Source organism: Gossypium hirsutum, chromosome A12 (genome assembly GCF_007990345.1).
Source record: "Gossypium hirsutum isolate 1008001.06 chromosome A12, Gossypium_hirsutum_v2.1, whole genome shotgun sequence".
NCBI classification, from domain to species: Eukaryota; Viridiplantae; Streptophyta; class Magnoliopsida; order Malvales; family Malvaceae; genus Gossypium; species Gossypium hirsutum.
In genome coordinates, this window is record NC_053435.1 from 24,699,673 (window position 1) to 24,705,635 (window position 5,963).

The window sequence follows — 5,963 nt, forward strand, 5'->3', positions numbered from 1 at the left end:
TTCATGTATTCCAGCGACTCGTCTTCCTAATTTTGATCGATTGGTTGGCCATTTATAATTGTTGCTGGCAATCCTCTCAATGATTTCATAAGCCTCATTATCAGACTTAGAAAGGAAAGCACCATTAGAAGAAGCATGAACTACCATCCTCGTGTAGGCATTGAGACCATTATAAAACGTCTCAAGTTAGATGCAATGTGGAATTTCATGATGAGGGCACTTCCGTAATAATTCTTTGTACATTTCTTATGCCTCATACAAGGACTCATCATCCATTTGTTGGAAGGCAGTGATCTTATTCCTCAACTTAGCATTCTTGCTAAGCGGGAAATACTATGAGAAATCTTTCTACTAACTCTTGCCATGTGGAAATTGAATTTTGTGGCAATGAGTTCAATGAGGCTCGAGCTCTGTCCCTTAGTGAATACGGGAACAACTTCAATTGTAATGCGTCCTCGGGTACTTTGGCTAACTTGAAAGAGTCACTCACCTCTATAAATAGTCTTAAGTGGAGATGAGGATCTTCGGTAGGCATGCCACTGAATTAACCCATAGTCTAAAGCATTTGCAACATCAGTAGCTTCAGCACGAATTGTTGTGCCTCAATTTTGGGTCTCCTAATACCTGGATTAAGATCATGAATCACTGGCACGACATACTGTCTTAAAGCTCTATCCCTATCATCAGCAATAAGGATAGGATTTTGAGCAATGTTTGCTTGGTTTCCTTGATTTAAATTTTCAAGGTTCATCTCATCAGTACTTCTCTGATTCGCTTGTCTTCTTCGCGGTCGAAAGTTCTTTCGATCTCAGGGTCTACAGAGAGTAAATCGATAATTTGGTCAATACTCATAAAAACCTAAAATAATCACAGAAAGATTAATTAAGTTAAAATTGAACAGAAAAATAAACCAAAATGCAAAACATACAAATTCACAAATAATGACTTTTTAAAATGGTCCCAGGCAATGGCGACAGCAATAAGGATAGGATTTTGAGCAATGTTTGCTTGGTTTCCTTGATTTAAATTTTCAAGGTTCATCTCATCAGTACTTCTCTGATTCGCTTGTCTTCTTCGCTGTCGAAAGTTCTTTCGATCTCAGGGTCTACAGAGAGTAAATCGATAATTTGGTCAATACTCATAAAAACCTAAAATAATCACAGAAAGATTAATTAAGTTAAAATTGAACAGAAAAATAAACCAAAATGCAAAACATACAAATTCACAAATAATGACTTTTTAAAATGGTCCCAGGCAATGGCGACAAGAACTTGGAACGACAAAAATGTGCAAGTGTACACAATCGCGACAAGTAATAAAGAGACAAGTAAATGTCAAGTTATCGTACCTACAGGGACTGTGAAAAGAATTATTTATGAATGCTATTTAAAACACTTTGGTGAAGAAAAATATTTTGTTTGAAGAGGGTGATTAAAAACTAAGATTTTAAACTAAGTAAACTAAATAAATAAATCTCAAATGCACGATTTCAAAATACGATTTTTATCAAGATGACATAATTGTGTTAGATTAATTACATTTCTTAACTTAAAATTATTAAATTCATGCTTATGTTGTTACAAATAAATTCACGGCAACTCGGTAACTTGCTAACTTATGAACATAGTCACCTACCAAAATCCATTCATCTCTTGATTATATCCCTATGTCAATTCAACCGATCAAACAAATCTTAATAGAAAAATATGTTATTGCACATACATACTTATTAAATAGAAATAATCTCTTGTGCATATCCCTATGTCAATTCAAACGATTAATTAAATCTAATAAGCACATAAAAGACTACGTGAGGTAACAAGGTATTCCTACCTTCAAATAGTTTAATCACAATAATCTTGCAAGTTATGCAAGGAAAATGTATCGTTAGATACCATTGCTAATTTAACCCTCATCTACCTTAGAAGATTAAACATGCACTAATTAAGTATTGTGTCCATTAATTACAATTTCAGTTCGTTTAAATAATTAATTCATTAGCTACCTCACAATTGTAATGCAAGAATAACTTAGTCATGATTTTATTTAATCAAGCATCTTACTGAGGCCTATAACAACGTAAACACAATTTTAACAATTTTAGCAGACGAAATGCGATCAACCTAACACAAATTAAATTCAAGATAAATTGATTAAATTAACGATTCCAACAACATAAATATCCATAGATATATTCATCATAACAACAACAAAAATTAAAAAGATAGGGAACAAGAATCAAATTCGGTGTTTTTCTGTGGCTTGATTAGTTTGCTCCGTTCTTCCTTCTCTGTTGTCCTCATCAACCAAGGCTGCTATGAACACTTAATTGCTGCTCCAAATGGTTGATGAATGCCCCTTTCCATGAGGAGAAATCGACAAGAGAGCAAGGGATTTTGGAAAGGAAAAGAAAAGAGAAAGTGGAGAGAAGAGAGAAAATATGTGAATGCTTGAGATGTGTTTCAAATAACCAGCCTAAGGGGGTTTTTATAGTTGAAGAGGCCTGCTAAAAATAGCTAAAATTATCAGCTAGAGAGACCTCCCTTGGCCGGCCACACATGTCGCGAGGTAGATAGTTTCAACTTTGCTAATTTAGGCTTGGGGCAAATCTATAAAGCCACCAATTGTGGAGGGCTTTGTTTGCAACTTGAACAAGTGTTCAAGGGCCTCTTTGCAAGCTAAATAATCAGCCAATAAGCTAATTTGGGTCAGCATATGGACGGTTTTGGGCTATCCACTTCTTGGTCAGTTCGGTTCACTCAGTTCGGCTCAATTGGACCATTTTTTCATAATTAATTAATAATAATTTATTTAATCCAAATTAAATTGGATATAAATTAAAACTAATTATATCATGAATTAATACACATAACTGGAACAACTTAGGCTGAAAATTAATTTGCCTTGATACTTCAAATTGCTTCTTAGTTTTGAACTTTTAGCAGTGCCTGCTAAGTCTTTTTTTTTGCCCTTTGTGTAAACCTGTCGAAAAAGGGATCAAAATTAATTAAAATTAATTATAAAATTAATTAAAATTCAACGTGTTCATAATTTAAGTGCAATTTTAATTATTTTATAAAAATTAATTATTTTTCAATAAGAATTTTATCAAAACTGCAAGAATTTAAGTTAAAAAATGCATGAAAAAGTGTGTATATTTTTGTGTTTCCACCCTAACACGTGTAGCTCTCTATTTTGCAATGCATGAAAAATTTGAGATCACACGGCCAAGCACACGCCCATGTGTTAGGCCGTGTGGTAAATCTAATTTTCATAAAATAGATGTAGACTTCACACGCTCGGGACACACCCTGGTGCCTGAGGCCGTGTCCCTCACACGGTTGAGACACGCGCCCATGTCTCTACCCATGTGCTCAATTCTGAGCATTCTGTTTCTCAAAATTAAGGTGCAGGGGACACACGGCCGGAATACATGTCCATGGGGTAGGCCGTGTGTCTACCTGTGTGGACAAAATAAAGGCTATTTCCCAAGCCATTTTCCACCCTCATTTACACCTACACTTACACCAATTCAATGGCACAATTCATGGCATAGTTAGGCAACCAAAATATCCACAATCATGGCTAGAGCATATCATTTCATTGACAACACTTAACATACTTACAACATCATATTCCACTAACCCAAATCATACCAATCTCACAACCACAAGTATCAACACCAATACCTTCTTCAAGAAAAGTTTTGTTTGAGTCTTCTAACATATCAAAATACCAACTTAACCATTCCACAACAAAACCAAAGAGCCCCATTCAACCATTTATCAAGCATTGAAAAACCATATCACCAACAAGGCATTGGCACATACATGCATATATATAACATATAAGCTTACAACCAATTCAACCAAAATGACCCAAGTTACATGATCAAGTACCACATCAAGCCTTTGACAATTACAAGCCAATACATTTGGTCGAATTCATAATGACACAAATAACAAAATGACCAAGTCCCTATACATGCCATAATCTCAAAATGTTTAAAATCATCGATACCCAAAATAACAATGTGATAGTGTGAGGCGATCTCAGAAAATCTCCAACCTAAGCTAGCTTGGTGACACTATAAAACATGGAAAAATAACCGGAGTAAGCTATATAGCTTCGTAAGCTCGTATGTAAGAAATAAGAAAACTCTACCATACATTAATCATGCACGTAATAATCATAAGCTTTGAGTACATACCTGTACCATCTCGTAGTCATTTCCTACTTAGTCTCATCACTGTCATACCCAATGAACCACGTGGAATAATAATATCGGGTACACGGGAAGCCTTGTACACAAGGTGCCACATATGTAGCTATTGCTACTTTTATCTCATATCACATATATGCTTGCTCTCGAGCTATCCATGGGCCTACTCACACAAGCTGTCAAGTAACCACAACATATGCCAGTATACTTAGCCACCTGTAGGACGTATAGGACCAGCACCCGGAAGCACATAACATAAAACCCTAGTGACATGTCACTTGTATCCTAATCTAATATTAATCTAATACTTAGACGTCGTCAAACATGACTGTAAGGTCAATTTCACAATTCATGCATAAATTAAAGCAAATAAAATACATTTAAAGTAAAGCTTATTTAACATACGAACTTACCTCAGTTACAAAATAGCTATTAGTTTGATTTAGCCCACAACCTTGGCCTTTCCCTAGTCTAAACTCGAACTTCATTTTTCTTGATCCATAATATCATATTTAACTTATTTAATCATCACATTATTCAATTCAGCCCAAAACCACATCATGTCAAACATTACATTTTTGCCCCTAAACTTTTGACATTTTACATTTTAGTCTATAGGCTCGTAAAATGATTTTCATCGAATTTCTTTACTACCCGAGCCTAGCCAAACCTTTTTCATGCTCATGACAGCCCAGATTTTCCATTTATTCACATTTTACCACACATTTTACAACCTTTTACAATTAGGTCCCTTTTTGACATTTTCATAAAAAATTACTTTGTAGATGTTGTTTAACTAACAATAAACATGCATTTTCTAACATTAAACATCAAAATACAAGCTTATTCAACATAGGTAAATTTTTAGACTTTGATTTTCTTTCAAATTACTCCTTAGAATAGCTGGATTAGGTTGAGACAAATTCAAAAACATAAAAATCATGAAAAATGGGGCAAGAACGGACCTACAATTGAGCTTGAAAGTGGCCAAAACCCTACCTATGGACTCCCTTGAAATTTCAGCATAGGAAGATGAAGATGAATAAAAATTTTGACTTATTTTTAGCTTATTAAATCATTTAATTACTAGTTTACCAAAATGCCCTTAATGCAAAACTTTGGAATTTTATCTAACCATGTCCATTTTTGTCCATTTTGTAGTGTAATAGTCTAATTACCATTTAAGGACCTCTAATTTAGAATTTCATAACAATTAGACACCTTTAACTTATAAAATTCAAGTTTTGTACCTAATGCAATTTAGTCCTTCTAGACAAATTGAGCACTCAATCGATAAAATTTCTAAACGAAAATTTCACATAATTAATTTTTCGTGTTGTAAACCTTAAAGAAATAATAAAATAAATATTTCTACTCCAGATTTGTGGTCCCAAGACCACTGTTCTGATTTGACCCAAAAATGGGTTGTTATAACTCTCCGTCCTTAGGGATTTTTATCCCCAAAAATCTTACCAAAAAAGGGGTTTGGGTACTATTTTCTCATAGTTTCGTCGGGTTCCCATGTAGCCTTTTCTACCCGATGTCTTTGCCACAAGACTTTCACTAGGGCTATGCTTTTATTTCTCAACTGTTTGACTTCCTGAGCTAAAATCTTGATCGGCTCTTCACCATAAGTCATATCGGCAGAATCTCGACCTCCGTCAGTGGAATTATGTGCGAAGGATCTGATTGATAATGGCACAACATTGACGTATGAAACACATTGTGGATCCTTTCTAAC

At 34.6% G+C, this 5,963-nt stretch overlaps 1 non-coding gene across 1 annotated transcript; it reads left to right on the top strand.

Annotated features, from left to right (window-relative positions):
• The first annotated feature begins 202 nt into the window (after nt 1–202).
• On the top strand, nt 203–309 carry LOC121211688 (small nucleolar RNA R71). The gene has a single exon (XR_005906907.1). It is a non-coding gene; the product is annotated as a small nucleolar RNA R71 (small nucleolar RNA).
• Nucleotides 310–5,963: the final 5,654 nt, after the last annotated feature.